Here is a 15999-nt window from a genome sequence, read left to right on the forward strand (position 1 = left end):
TGCAGAGTAAACTTACACTATAAATTCCCCTGGTTATTATTCACCCTTGCCATTTTCAGTTACTACATTTACAGTTTCTCTTTTTTCTTTATTTTTCCTCTTGGTTGGATTTGTTTGTGATTCACTTAGTTTGTAGATTTATTTTTACAACAAATCATTTTTTTAAGGCATATTTCAGGTTTATCAGATAAATTTTAGGTTGCCCAGTTAAATTTGAATTAAAACATACACACACACACACTTTTTTTAGTGTAAGTTTGCCCCAAATACTGTATCAGCCATAACTGTATAAAGAATTACTTTTTTTTTTTTTTAAGAAAATAAAAATAAAGAATTACCTGTTTAGACTGGAAGATGGTGGTGGAGTAGGAGGACCCAAGGCTCACCTCATCCCACGAATACAACTAGATAATTATCAAATCATCTTAAGTACCCCAGAAATTGATCTGAAGACTGGTAGAACAAACTCCACAACTAAAGGGAAAGAAGAAGCCATCTCAAAGAAGGTAGGAAGTGTGGAGATGCGGTATTTGAAAGAAACGGATATTGGCTGCTGTGGTGGGGAGGGAGCCCTGGCTGTGGAGAAGGGCAAGGGACAGACTAACACACTGGGGAGCCCATATAGAGAAGATGAATCCCCATAGCAATTGACTTGGAAAGCAACAGAGGTCAAATTTTAGGAGTTCTTACAACCTGCAGGGCTTAAAGCCTGGAGTTCTAAAGGTCAGGGGCCTTGGCTCAGGGAGAGCATTGGTGTTGCTCTTGAAAAAAGGGAGGGCAAACAGCCCAAGGACATATAGCATGGGAAGAGCAATCTAAAGAGTGCCTGGGGCACACAGTGGGAAGGTTATTTGCTCATCTCAGAGTGTGTCCTGGAGACGCTAGAAGAGGGAGCATTCACAGAGAGACCCCTCTAGGAACAAATGAATTGGCTAGTGCCAGTTTCCTCCTTTGCCCCTCAGCCAAAGTACAGGCCGCCTGTGGGAACCAGCACAGCTCCAACAGTAGCTGACTTCTTACACCAAGCCCCACCCTCCTAAACTCTGGTGGAATCACCCTTCCCAGTCTAACTTGCCTTAGTCCCAAGCATCAAGACCCCTCCCCCAGAAGACCAGTCCAAACCCCTGCCAACACCACGTGTCCTGACTGAGGGGTTTGTGGGCTCAGCTCCGGTAGTGGCAGCGCCAGGTCCCACTTCACAAGCAGATCAGAGCATGTTAAAACTTACCATATTCAGGCCAGGGACCAAACACTGCCCCCCACAGGCAGAGAGAGCCTCTGCAAACAACTGGCCTGAAGGATAAAGTGGCCAGGACACAATGGCAGAACACACAGGGCCCACAATGGAGACACCCCCAGAAGCACCAGACCCTGAAAATAGGGGACACTATTGCAGGGCACTACAAGACCTCTTTGTCAAAAGGCCATCACCCTCAAGAACAGGAGACATAACTGACTTTCCAACATAGAGAAATAGGCACAGAGACTTAGACAAAATGAGAAGACAGGAATTTGTCCTAAGTGAAAGAATAGGAGGCGGCCATGGCCAGAGATCTAAATGAAACAGAGGTAAGTAACATGCCTGATAGAGAATTTAATGGTCATAAAGATACTCACTGGATTTGAGAAAAAAGTGGAAGGCATGAGTGAGACCATTAACACAGAAATAAAGAATAACCCAGCAGAGTTGGACCCTTGGGGTGCCTGGGTGGCTCAGTAGATTAAGCATCTGCCTTTAGCTCAGGTCATTATCCTGGAGTCCCACACTGGGCTCCCTGCTCAGCAGGGAGTTGGCTTCTCCCTCTGCTCCTTCTCTGCTTGTGCTTGCTTGTGCTCTCTCTCTCAAATAAATAAATAAAATCTTAAAAAAAAAAAAAAGAGTTGGACCTTTAACCAGCTGAGTCACCCAGGTGCCCCAAATTCATATTTAAATACTGACATTATCATTATAGTGGTCTTTTAGTAAATAAAGGTCAAAGTGCATGTACAGTATGCTATACTTTTTCTAAGTACAAAAGTAAATTTAGGGGTGCCTGGGTGGCTCAATCATTAACTGTCTGCCTTTGGCTCAGGTCATGATCCCAGGGTCCTGGGATCAAGACCCGCATCGGGCTCCCCGCTCTGCGGGAAGCCTGCTTCTCCCTCTCCCACTGCTTGTGTTCCTTCTCTCGCTGTGTCTCTCTCTGTCAAATAAATAAAATCTTAAAAAAATACATATATAGTATTTACTTATTTGTGCAAAAAACACAGGAAGGGTGAATAGAAAAAATAATAAAGTTGATTACATGCAAGAGGTGAAGGGAAGGGCATTGAAAGGATAGGATAATAGGAACAGGGATAGAATGAAGCATAATTTATGGAATATAACTTTTTATATATTTCTCATTTTTAGAATCATGGTAATCTTTCACATACCCAAAAAAGAATGAAGGTCAACAAAGATAGGACGAATGGAATAAAATGCAATACAAGCAAAACAAATGAAACTAATTGTAGGGAAGGAAAAAGTAAATTTTGAACATAATGTTTTAACTATATTTTCATGCTTATGAAATAATTTTAGAAATATTCTATGTGTATTCTGGAACTGAAAAAATGAGTAAATATATTGTGGACAGTAAGATCCAAGATTCTTACCATTGGAGTATGGAATTATAAATACGGAAAGGGGAAAGGCTAAAATAGACCTGACGTTCAACTGAAATTAGAAGTATAACTATGATTTCATTATAGTTTAATACATATATATGTGGAATTATATTTATATAGACATGTTTATATATACATAAAATCACATAAACAGGTCTATTTATGTATCAATGTATAGATTTGTAAATATATCTACATGCATATATATGTGCACAGATTTCTTTGGTTATAAATACACATGTATATATGGCTATGGGGATAAAAAAGTATCTATAAATTGTTTGAATTATCCAAGCCTAAAAATATTTTAAATGAAAAAGCTCAAAAACATGCTATTTCCATTGACACTATCTTAAAATCTTCCCCAAACCCTTTTTTGTCTTTTTTGATGCAGATTCTTAGGCTAAATTAAAAATAAAATCCCCTTTTCTTCCTTCATATAATTTGTTTCTTTATGTTCTTCGATGAAACATTTTCAGCATTTTCTATTTTTGTTATTTTTCTTTACATCTGAACATATTTGATAAAATGAATGATTGAGGCTAGAAAAATCACCACTTTTATCACAATAATTTCCATCTACTTATCAGCTGAATTACTATTAGCAAGTCCAGCCACATTTTGCTATACGATTTACTCATTAAAGTTGATCTGCGTCATATCGTGACCTTAAACTTAAGTATACTTGATGTCATTCAGTGAAGATAAGGACTTTAGAGTCCTAATATTTTTCCAAGTCAGTCACTACAAAAGTGACAAGATTAAAGATGCATCTTGAATACTGCATTTGTCTTCCAGATACAATGCTCTACACTTAGTAAATATTTACAATCTTAGTTGTTAGTCACCAACAATTATAGGACTTATCTTTGTTTCATTTATTCAAAATGTCAATAATTGCTCAATTTTATACACAAGATTATGCAATATCCTCCTCTGTATTTTGGGAGTTTAGTATAGACACAGAGACATGAATGGAAGGGTATGTTGGAGCTGGCTCATACTGACTCTCAAGCACTGACTGGGTATACTTTTTCCCAACTCCATGTTCAGTGCATCATACTGATAGGTTAAAATCGCCATAGTCTACATATTTACAATATGGGAACTGGTATATGGTATTAATCAGCTCCCCCTCCCATTCCCCCCACTCCCCACGGAGCTGTCTGCTAAATATTTACTAGCACTCTATTGCTCTAATGTCCTCTGGAATGTGGGATACTCTACATGGATAAAATTTCAAGTGGAAAGTTGCAAGTTTAATAAGGCCTACTTTTCCCTCATTCAGCTTCAGCCACACTATTCTTGTGGCTTTCCTAGGAAAAGTAGGCTCTAAAAGCAGGACTTTTTTTTTTAAAGATTTTATTTATTTATTTGAGCAAGAAAGTGAGGGAGAGAGAGGAGGAGCAGGGAGAGGGGCAGCAGTAGAAGCAAACTCTGCGCTGAGCAGGGAGCCTGATGTGGGGCTCGATCCCAGGACCCTGGGATCATGACCTGAGCTGAAGGCAGACGCTTAACCAACTGAACCACCCAGGCGCCCTAAAAGCAGGACTTTTGCACTTGCTGTTTCTTCTGCCTGGAATACTATTTGCCCAGATGGCTGTATAGCTTGTTCCTTCATTCCTTTTAGTTATGCCTAAAAAGGCATTAATCAGTGAAGCTTTATGACCACACTACATGAAACAATTTCTCTGGGCACCCATATCCAGTCATCCTCTTCCCAAACAATATACAGATTTGTTTCACTTCATAGCAAATATCACTGTCTGCAGCACTCCTTATTGACTTGCCATTTGATTACTGCCTATTTACCACTAAAATAATGCAATCTCCGTAACAGCAGATGCTTTGCCAATTTTGCTCCCATTTCTATCTGTAAGGTCTAAAAACAGCACATAAGTGACACTCAAAATATACATTATTAAATGACCATAATGGAAATACCACTGTAAATAGTATTTAAAAATATAAATTTATTATTTTCCTATAAAAGTAGTTTAAAATTATTTATATTCTTTTTTTTAAGATTTTATTTATTTATTTGTCAGAGAGAGAGAGAGAGCACAAGCAGGGGGAGCGGCAGGCAGAGGGAGAAGCAGGCTCCCCGCTGAGCAAGGAGCCTCATGCAGGACTTGATCCCAGGACCCTGGGATCATGACTTGAGCCAATGACAGATGCTTAACCGACTGAGCCACCCAGGCATGCCAAAAGTATTTATTCTTAAAAATTAGTGCTTTTAATTCTATATGTATATATAATTTCTGTCTCTTATTTATTTATCTCTCAATCTCTTCATGTAAATATGCTTTCTTTAAATGTTCCTTTAATATGTTTTTTTTTTTTAAAGATTTTATTTATTTATTCATGAGAGACAGAGAGAGGCAGAGGGAGAAGCAGGCTCCCAAGGAGCAGGGAACCCGATGTGGGACTCGATCCCAGGACCCTGGGATCATGACCTGAGCCGAAGGCAGACGTTTAACCATCTGAGCCACCCAGGCGCCCCTTTAATATGGTTTTATCCATATTAGTAGACATGCATTAAATAAGTAAATTAGCTATTGTAAATATCACATTGAAGAACTTCATAAAAGAATTTTGGGTTTTTTCATAAAAACTATTTTTATGTGTAAAAAACATTTTTTGTGTAGAAAAGTGTTTACACTCCTGACACATGCTTATAAACATTAAGAAATACGATTTGAAATTTTTTGCTCATGTTATTAGTGTAATTATATAACACTTTATTGTATGGCATGTTCATTAATTCTTTCAACAAACTCTCATTGATTATATACTTTAAGCATACTTTCCCCTGTGCTAGGAACTTGTTGATATTTTTATTTGCAATTTTTATTACTAGTGGGGCTTACAAAATTTAAGTTGTATAAAATTATTTCATAACTCATATACATTAGATGCATAGACCCTTTAAAGTTTATAAAGTTTAGAAAGTTTCATAATTATTGTCTCACTTGATCCCTACAATGGGACTTAGTGTCCCAATTTTTTTGGTGATGACACTGAACAGCTTTTGGGCATAGGAAGCTGTTTTCTTATCAGACTGTGATCTCTAATTCCTTGGAAATAAGAAACATGTCTAATTGATTTGTATGGTCCCAGAAAACAGCATCATAGCTGTGAGATAATAAGTGAGAGCCACTATGAATAAATGAATGAATGAGTGAATGAATTCACAGGTTATTTCCTTTAATATCTCTGAAAGTAACGTATATAAAAGCAAGGTACAATGTCTGAACTTAAATCAAGGACTTCTGACCTAGAGCCTATTGTTCTTTCTTCAAAGATAAATAGAAAGCACCTTGATCTTTTTTTTTAATTAGACTTTTTATAAAGTCTTAAATTTTTAGAGCAGTTTCAGATTTACAGCAAAATTGGAGGCAGGTACAGTGATTTACATACACTCCTCCTCTTGCCCTCATGCATGTCTAGCCTTCCACATTGTCAACAACCCCCCTGTCAGGGTGGAAAATTTGTTACAACTGATGAACCTACAATGATACATCATAATCACAGTCCATAGTTTACATCAGTGTTCACTCTTGGTGTTGTACATTTTCTGGGTTTGGGCAAATGTATAATTATATGTATCCATCATTATGGTAGCATATAAAGTGTTTTCACTGCCCTAAAAATCGTGTGTACTCTGCCCATTCATTCCTCCATCATACGCCTCCAAACCCTAGCAACCACTTCTTTTTCACTTGTCTCCACGCTTTTGTTTTTTCTAGAGCGTCATATAGTTGGAATCATACGGGATGTAGCATTTTCATATTGGCTTCTTTCAGTTATTAATATGCATTTAAGTTTCTTCCATGTTTTTTCATGGCTTGATAGCTCTCTTCCTCTTAGCACTGAATAATATCCCATTGTCTGGATGTTTATTTACCCATGCCAGAAATCTCTTACTTGCTTCCAAGTTTTGGCAATTATAAACAAGGCTTCAATAAACGTTTGTGTGCAGGCTTTTGTGTGGACCTAAGTTTTCAACTCCATTGAGTAAATACCAAGGAGTGGGATTGGTGGATTGTATGGTAAGAGTATATTGCATTTTGTAAGTAACCACTGTCTTCCAAAGTGAGTATATCATTTTACATTCCTACAGCACCGAATGAGAGTTTCTGTTGTTCCACATCCTCACCAGCATTTAGTATTGTCAGTGATCTGGATCTTGGCCATTGTAACAGGCATATAATGTTATCTCATTGATGTTTTAATTTGTATTTCCCCAATGATATATGATGTATAGGTGAAATCTTTGGTGAGGTGCCTGTTAAAGTCTTTGGCCCACTTTTTCCTTGGGTTGTTTTCTTATTGTTGAGTTTTAAGAGTTGTTTATACATTTTGCATAACTATCCTTTGTCAGCTGGGTCTTTTGCAAATGCTTTCTCCAAGTCTGTGACTTATCTTCTCATTCTCTTGACACTGTTCTTCTCAGAGTAGAAGTTTTTAATTTTAATGAAGTCCAGTTTATGAATTATTTCTTTCATGGATCATGCCTTTGGTATTTGTATCTAAAAAGTCATTGAGTCATTGACTCAAGGTCACTCAAGGTCTTGTAAGTTTTCTCCTATGTTATCTTCTAGAAGTTATATAGTTTTGCATCTTACATTTGGATCTGTGATCCATTTTGAGTTAATTTCTATAAAGGGTATAAGGTCTATGGATAGTTTTTTTTTTTTTTTTTTTTTTTTTTGCATGTGGATGTTGAGTTTTTCCAGCACTGTTTGTTGAAATGAATATCTTCGCTCCATGGTATTGCTTTTGATCTTTTGTCAAAAATCAAGTGACCACATTTGTACAGGTCTGTTTCTGGCTTGTATTTGGTTCCACTGATCTTTTCGCTATTCTTACTCCAGTACCACATTGTCTTGATTACTGTAGTTTTATGCAGTAAAACTTGAAGTCAGGTAGTGACTTTTTGACTAGTCAGTCCTCCAAATTTGTTCTTCTCCTTGAATACTGTGTTGGCTCTTCTGGGTTTTTTGCCTCTCCATATCAACTTTAGAATCAGTTCGGTCATAGCGACAAAAGAACTTGCTGGGATTTTTATCAGTATGTGAATTCATAGATCAAGTTGAGAAGAACTGACATCTTGACAATATTAGCACCTTAATTTACATATAAGAACAGAAAGGATCCATTTGACAATTATTATGCACCAACAGAATATACATAGTGACAATTTTGAGATTCATCAAATAAATTATTAACGTTTCAAGTGTGAAGCTTTTGGAATTTAGTGAGGCATAAACACAATATTTAAAAAATACTTATTAACCAATGAATTTATTAACAAATTATAACCTCTCCTCTCACAAGCCATCTTTAATAGTTAAAGGGAGCCCTTCAGAATGGCCATTGTGGAATAAAAATCTGAAATGAAAATCATGCTGCTTGTGGTTTTTAACATTTTTTTCCTTTCACATGATTCCAGGTTTACCACAAAAATAATGCAGTTTGGATATACTCTAGCAAGCAATTGATGGCAAGTTTCAGAACAATACTCTATGTTTCTAAAATATAATATTTTTACTTATATACCAAACACTGGAAAATTCAAATAAACAACTAGAATACTTGTACCTAAATTATATAACTGAAGAAATGTCAAGGACTAAGACAAAGTATGAGTCGGAAATAATATTTACTGGGATTGAATCAGGACACTGGCTAGTATAAACAATATTTAGACATATATTGAAAACATTGGGCAATCATAGCAAATCATCATTACCATTTTGAGTCTGAGCAGACCATGCCCACAATAAATGAATAATCTGCTTAAGATTGTTTTAATTAGCTTTCAATGTAGCTGATTTGCAATAATGATGGTAATAATGAGAGAGCGCAGAGCAGCAAACACGTATATAGGTTCTTTTGGAGGAAAAGATAGTTTTTATTCCCGGCTCTGCCACTATTTGCTGTGTGAATTTAAGCAAAAAATTTGCTACTTTGAGCCTCATTTTATTTATAAGGTAATAATTTTAGACAACCCTCTTCCTGAAGACTATTTTGACAAATAAATTGTCATAATGTTTGATGGAGAATGCAGCACACTTGCTGACCTCTTATTAAGCATCTATTAAATTTGGGTTCATATCCTACCTTCTTTAATGCCTTGACAACCCTCGGGATTCAAGTTTCCAATTGGTTTTAGTGTACTTCTAGTTGGAAAATACATTATTACAAAAGGCAAAATGGTTCAGTGTTGCTTGTTTATGAGCCTTGAGCAAACCTCCAAAACTGCAGGAGACACAAAGAGATAGCCACAGGAGATATCTCTTTCTATTTAATAATTTAGACTAAAATAAATGAGAAGATTTTGGAGGAGATATTTAAGACACAAGTATCTGTATGGTTTTTTATCAGGGAAGACTTCACTAATTTGCTTTAGGAAAAGCAATCGTTTATTGGAATGCTATTTTTCCCAGGGCAGGTAGCCTCTCCCCTAGCAAAGGTACACAAAGAGAGTGTCAGTTTAATTCTCTAGGAAAGACTGAGTTCTGCTCATGCATCTTAATGCATCATCAGCTTTCCTGTAGACAACCACATTTCAACCATATAAAAAAAAGACATGATGTTCAAGAAACAGAGATGGCTTGAATAATTTAATAGCTACATATAGGCCTATGAAATATTAAAGGGACAGTAGTGTACAATGGGGAGTTTTACAAAGATTCGAGCTTGACATCAGTCTCCTCCTTGCACAGTTGGCTGTTTGGCTATAATGACAGTTAATATGTTATGATGGTGAGACAATAATTAGAATGGAGTTAATAAGTATTTTAATAAAAGCTCAACCAGCTTACTGACTTTCAGGTATTTAAAAAGTAAAAGCACTCAAATAACTTTTCTTCGGAATATTGTACTAATACTAAAAATCATTTTGAAGAGCCTCCCATTCCTGTTGCTTTTAAATAAATGTGTTCTGAACAGAACTGTTCAGCTACCTATGTATTTCCTTAAAAAATATGATATGCTTTAATAATCCCTCCATGAAGTGAAAGGCGAGAAAGCAGGTGCACAGTCTCTGAGGTTGTGCTGACATGATTTGAAGAATCAATGCTTCATCATTTCATATGGTATATCTACATACTCAATCCCACTTTATAATCCAGATCATCTCCATCAGAGACTCAGATGGAACTGCTGATAGCCATATAAAGCAGAGTGGCCCAAACAGGAACTCTCATTTTCTCAATTGCCAATCTTTGGTTTAGACATTTATAATAAGCGTTAAAAATGTCTATTTGTTTCTAAAATTATTTGTCTTTAATTTCTTCAATTCTTTGGCAAGACAATGTGCTTACAAAAAACTTGTAATTAGATAAAGGGACATTTTTACCACTTTAACTGAAGTAAATGTTTGAAATTGCTTAACTTCAAATAAGTACTGTGCTATTTTGCTATTACCTCTAACAGGACTCTGTTTCGTTTTGCATTTCCTAACACTGTACTGCATTTTTGCTTTGAAGAGACACCTAAGGATGAGGAGAAATGGAGAATAAGGGGCTTGTTTCCCAGAGGAATACTTTCCTATGATAGCTATGATCCTGATCTCATTGTTAGATGAATACTTTAAATAAAATTAAGCGGTGATACGAAGTTGAGTTTCTACCAAAGACTTAGGGTGTGTTTTATATTCTTTCTGTTTTTATGGAAATCCACAGCATATCCAAGACTATATATGGCTCACTCAGGAATCACAGTGGGTCCCACAAAATGATGATTCCTCTTCTCTGGGCATTAATAATCTCAGAAGAGTCATAAAATAAACAGCTCGATAATGTAATTACTCTATTATCAATAGAGTCCCTACACAATGTTTTATACTTCTTGAATTGCTTCTGCATATATAATTTCATAGGAAACTTACTTTGCATAACCCTATGGGAAAGATTTGGAAAGAGAGGGTATATTCCAAGCAGAAGCAATTCTGCAAGCTAGACACTGTGTCAGTTACTGTGAATTCAGAGTTATGTAAGATACAGAGCATGCCTTTGGGAGCACAGCCATAGGTTGGAAGGGCAAATCACCTTTGAAATTGTCAGTGATTTTGCCTTCTTTTAAAGAGTGCCCAACCTTTGCATTTTGACTACCGCTAATCTTACCTCTTTCACTCTCAACTAGCTAAGTGGGACAACTGGTATATCCTGTAGATTCTCTGTAATTGGTACAACAAGAAAATTACCGTGATTACTTGAGCATGGTGAAATGATTAATAATGGCACTCTTTCACTGATGCATGCCAGAAGAGTATACCCAGAAAGTAAACAAAACCAATTTATCAGTATTAGCATCTGAAGTAAAAGCCAGGCCCAACTTGTGCTCACCTCAACCTCTGATGCAATAGTTCTCTTGGTCTTAGATAGCTCCCACATATCTCTAGCATATTCTATCTCCTTCACAAAATCATATTCTTACCTCATTCCTCAACACGATCAACATGTTCTTTAGTTAAAATCTCCCAAATTACAGGGGGTCTCAGATTATGTTACAGACTTTTGCTATATAGTTTGCTTGCATTCATCTTTTATTTCTACCCTTTCTGATCCAGATTTATATGCTCTCTGAGGACATGAGGTCTTAGTTGTTGATATACTACTATTTCTGCTACTTCAGAGGAATGTGTAGTACTTAGCCAAATTCAATAATCCATACCATTTTTTTCCATTTATCTTCCTAAAATTTATTTTTGTTAGTATTTGAAAGCTGTTTCAGTATCCTGCCCATAGACATAATTGCACCCGTAGCAGACATCGAATATAAATAATGAAAATGACATGATGCATGTCTGTAAAACATTCAAAGCATATTTATGTTGGTAAAAGCAGATAAAGATTTTACTCAAAAATGACTATAAAATATGATTTCACTCATGTGGAATTTAAGAATTTAAGAAACGTAACAAACGTAACAAAATAACAAAGAGAAAAAGAGACAAACCAAAAAACAGACTTAACTATAGAGAACAAACTGATGGTCACCAGAGGGGAGGTGAGTGGGGGGATGGGTGAAACAGGTGATGGAGATGAAGAGTACTGTTATCTTGATGAGCACTGAGTGATATATGGACCTGTCCAATCACTATATTGTACACCTGAAACTAATATAACACTGTATGTTAACTATACTGGAATTTAAAAAAAAAGAGTACACTTATCATCATGAGCACTGAGTAATGTATAGAATTGTTGAATCTATAGAATCGTATACCTGTAACTGATACGGCACTGTATGTTAATTATGGTGGAATTAAAATTTAAAAACGACTATAAAATTATGATTGCTTTGAAATGTAACTTTAAGAATATCCCGTTATAGTTTAAATGTTATTACTAAGTTTATAGAGAATTTTTTATTTTGTATCTAAAGTTCATGTGTACAAAAGATATGATAAATACAGTTTAACTCTAAAAGTTAATTCAGCTAATGAAAACAAGCCAATGTATTTTACAGGAGACTTCTGAATATTTAAGGTGGCAAACAGTTCTGTGTGTGTGCGTGTGTGTGTGTGTCAGCTAGCCATTGAATTTGCTGTTTTGTTTTCTCTTAAATAATAGCAAAGTAAGCGCACAACCTTGAAATAAAGCAGAATTACAAATGATCAGCACACAGTTGAACATCTACTGAGTTACTCACTACTGAGAATCTCAGGAACTATACCATATGGTACCTAATCCCAAGCACTAGACTGCTTTATTAGGAAGATAAAACATACTAGACAATGTTTTCCTTCTTTAATTCATATTATATATTTTACCTTGTCTTTTGCTTTCCTGTTTCTTTAATGGATACTATCTTAACCCATTTCAAGTAGAAATGTCTTATCTTATTAAAAGTATACATAAAAAAAGCAATGTTCTACAGATTAAGTATTTTCCAGATTTAAGCGATAATAGATCTAGACTCTAATCTCAGCTCTGCCACCTACTCATGCATTTTAACTGTCCCCAAATTTTGTCCTGAGAATCACATAACATAATGCATGTGAAAATGCTTTGAAAATTATAAAGCTCTGAATGAATATGCCTGTTTTCATTATAATGATGTGGATGATCTACAGCCTAGTTACTTCATATATCCGTATCTTTAAGGTATCTATAGATTTTCTTTCCTGAAAATGAGGACATCGGTATTTTTAGCCTAAGTTCAAGACTGTTATTCAAAATCTTTACAACTGCCATGGGCCAGGCTCTAAGAGGCCAGTGTAGCCAATGCCTGTTGTAACTCTGGAGTAGGCTTCCCTGCAGATTCATATCGTGGAGGTGCATGGAGTCCTGGGAGGTGCCAGGGTGACTAGCTTGGCCAAAGGGTCCAGCAGTTTGCACTAACAACAAATATTAATTGGTACAACCACATTGCTGCAAGCTAATTATATAATTCTAATTATGCTCTCCTAATCTAAAAGAAACCAATTTTGATTATCTATTTTATTATTCTGAATACTTCTAGTGGTTATCTCTCACCTTTAAACAATGTACCTAAAATTCTGTTACTCAATTTATGAAATTTAACTTAACTGATTGACCCTCCAGAAATAGAAGATGAGAACTTTCAGATCACTTGCAATGCTCCAGGAATGTTTGCACATCCAATTACATTCCTAAATTATTGTTACAGTATGTAACCAGATTAAAGCCATGACTCAAGTTGTCTGGTCTCTTAGAGCTTCTTCCACAATCGAAACAACAACAGCAATGCGGCCCAGTATCTGAAATAATTTCAAAATGACAGAAACTCTTTATTTGCATGTTTCCAGCATCAATAATTCTATAGCACATGGCGATAGTTCTAAGAATTTTTTTTATCACTCATTAACTTTTATTATACTCCACATCTACCATAGTACCTCTCTTTATCAAACTCCTCTTTTATCCATAACTTAATTATGTTTGTTTGTTTTGGTTATATTTTGTTTTCCTTTTTAAAAGCCAGCTTCCCCCCAAGGCCAAACCCACACACCTATTTTTCACTTCTCCATTAATTTCTGTATCACCAGTTTTTTTTTTTTTCCCTGTTTTACTTTTGACATTTGTCACTGCTAACTACCAAAGAATAGCTAGGTGTGGGCCCCCAGAATACAAAGTAAAGAACTAAATCTTTTATAAGAAGAAGAATGAGAAAATTTAAAATATCCACTCAATGATAATAGTTATCAAATCACAAGTAGTCACACATACACACACACACTTAAATTTTGCTTACATTTTGTTTAGTGATTGAATATCCAGTTAACTTTTTTTTTTTTAAAGATTTTATTTATTTATTTGACAGAGAGAGACACAGCAAGAGAGGGAACACAAGCAGGGGGAGTGGGAGAGAGAGAAGCAGGCTTCTTGCCGAGCAGGGAGCCCGATGTGGGACTCGATCCCAGGACCCTGGGATCATGACCTGAGCCGAAGACAGCCGCTCAACGACTGAGCCACCCAGGCGCCCCTCCAGTTAACTTTTGATCTATATTTTAATAGACAATTTTATCATTTTTCCAGGACACACTTCTTTTATAACTTAGTTGACTTAAATTCATCTTTAGAAGCCTTTTTCCCCAAAAACTGTTCATGGTTGCACTAGTCCTTATGCTTGTGCATACTAGAAAACATAACCTGTGTGGTCTTGATAAAAGAATGGCAACTCAGCTAGCTATAAGATTTCTAAGTCAAAATTTATTTTCTAGATGCTCACCATTGCTAATCATTAGGGAAATGCAAGTCAAAACCACAATGAGATGTCCCCTCATGTCTGTTAGAAGAGCCATCATCAAAAAACAAGAAATAACAAATGTTAGTGAGGATGTGGAGAAAAGGGGTCCCTTGCACACTGTTGGGAATGTTAATTGGTGCAGCCACTATGGAAACAGTATGCAGGTTTCTCAAATAATTATACCATATGATCCAGCAATTCTACTTCTGGGAATTTATCCAAAGGAAATGAAAACATTACTCAAAAGGATATCTGCACCTCCATGTTCATAGCAACATTATTTACAATAGCCAAGACATAGAAAGAATGTAAGTTGTCCACTGAACGGACAAATGAATAAAGAAGTTGTGGCATATATGTACAATGGAATAAAAAAAAAAAAAAACACAAGGAAATCCTACCATTTGTGACATCATGGATTGACCTTGAAGGCTTTATGCTAACTGAAATAAGTCAGACAAATACTGTATGCTCTCACTTATATGTGGAATCTGAAAAACAACAAAAGAAACAAATCAAACAAAATACAACAAAAACCCCACCAAGCTCATTGAAGAAGAGATCCAGATTTGTGGTTACCAGAAGTGGTGGGTGGGAAGAAGAGGAATTGGAGGAAGGTGGTCAAAATGTACTAACATTCAGTTTTAAGATAAGTAAGTACTAGGGATGTAATATACAACATGATGACTACAGCTAATTCTGCTGTATGATAGATAGGAAAGTTGTTAAGAGAGTAAATCCTGAGTTCTCATCACAAGGGGAAATATTTTCTCTTTTCTTTTTATTGTATCGATATGCGATGATGGATGTTAACTAAAGCTATTGTAGTGATTATTTCACAAAATATGTAAATCAAACCATCATCCTGTATGCCTTAAACTTGTAGTGATGTATGTCAGCTGCTTCTCAATAAAACCAGAAAAAAAAATGCATTTTCTCTCTTGTTTTTCTTCATTGGTGACTTTCTGGAACTTGCTTATAGACAGTAAGCTTTCTATAGGGAAAAAACGAAAACCTAAGAGGTGAAGAAAATTTCTACTGCTTATGAAAACTTTTGTTGTTTTTCTTGACTTTGATTACAAGTTTTTCATTAACCTCTAAAACTGGAAATTATGTATTTTAATAGTTTCTGATATTAATCATTTTTAAAGATTTATTTTAGAGAGAGAGCGGAAGATCATGAGTGGGAGGGGCTGAAGGACGGAGAGAGAATCTCAAGCAGACTCTGCACTGATTAAAGAGCCTGATGCAGGGCTTGGTCCCATGACCATGAGATGATGACCTGAGCTGAAACCAAGAGTTAGACACTTAACTGACTGTGCCACCCAGGTACCCCTGATATTAATCTTATTTTTTTTTTACACTTTATTTAAAAATAGAGTCTTTAAGTCTATAGATTCAGGTCTTTCATTCAAAAGGAAAAACCTTGGGGCGCCTAGGTGGCTCAGTCGTTAAGCGTCTGCCTTCGGCTCAGGTCATGTTCCCAGAGTCCTGGGATCGAGCCCCGCATCAGGCTCCCTGCTCTGCGGGAAGCCTGATTCTCCCTCTCCCACTCCCCCTGCTTGTGTTCCCTCTCTCGCTGTCTCTCTGTCAAATAAATAAATAAAATCTTAAAAAAAAAAAAAA

The sequence above is a fragment of the Mirounga angustirostris genome, unplaced genomic scaffold, assembly GCF_029215605.1.
Source record: "Mirounga angustirostris isolate CCGP_5_RB_7025 unplaced genomic scaffold, mMirAng1.0.hap1 SCAF_15, whole genome shotgun sequence".
NCBI classification, from domain to species: domain Eukaryota; kingdom Metazoa; phylum Chordata; class Mammalia; order Carnivora; family Phocidae; genus Mirounga; species Mirounga angustirostris.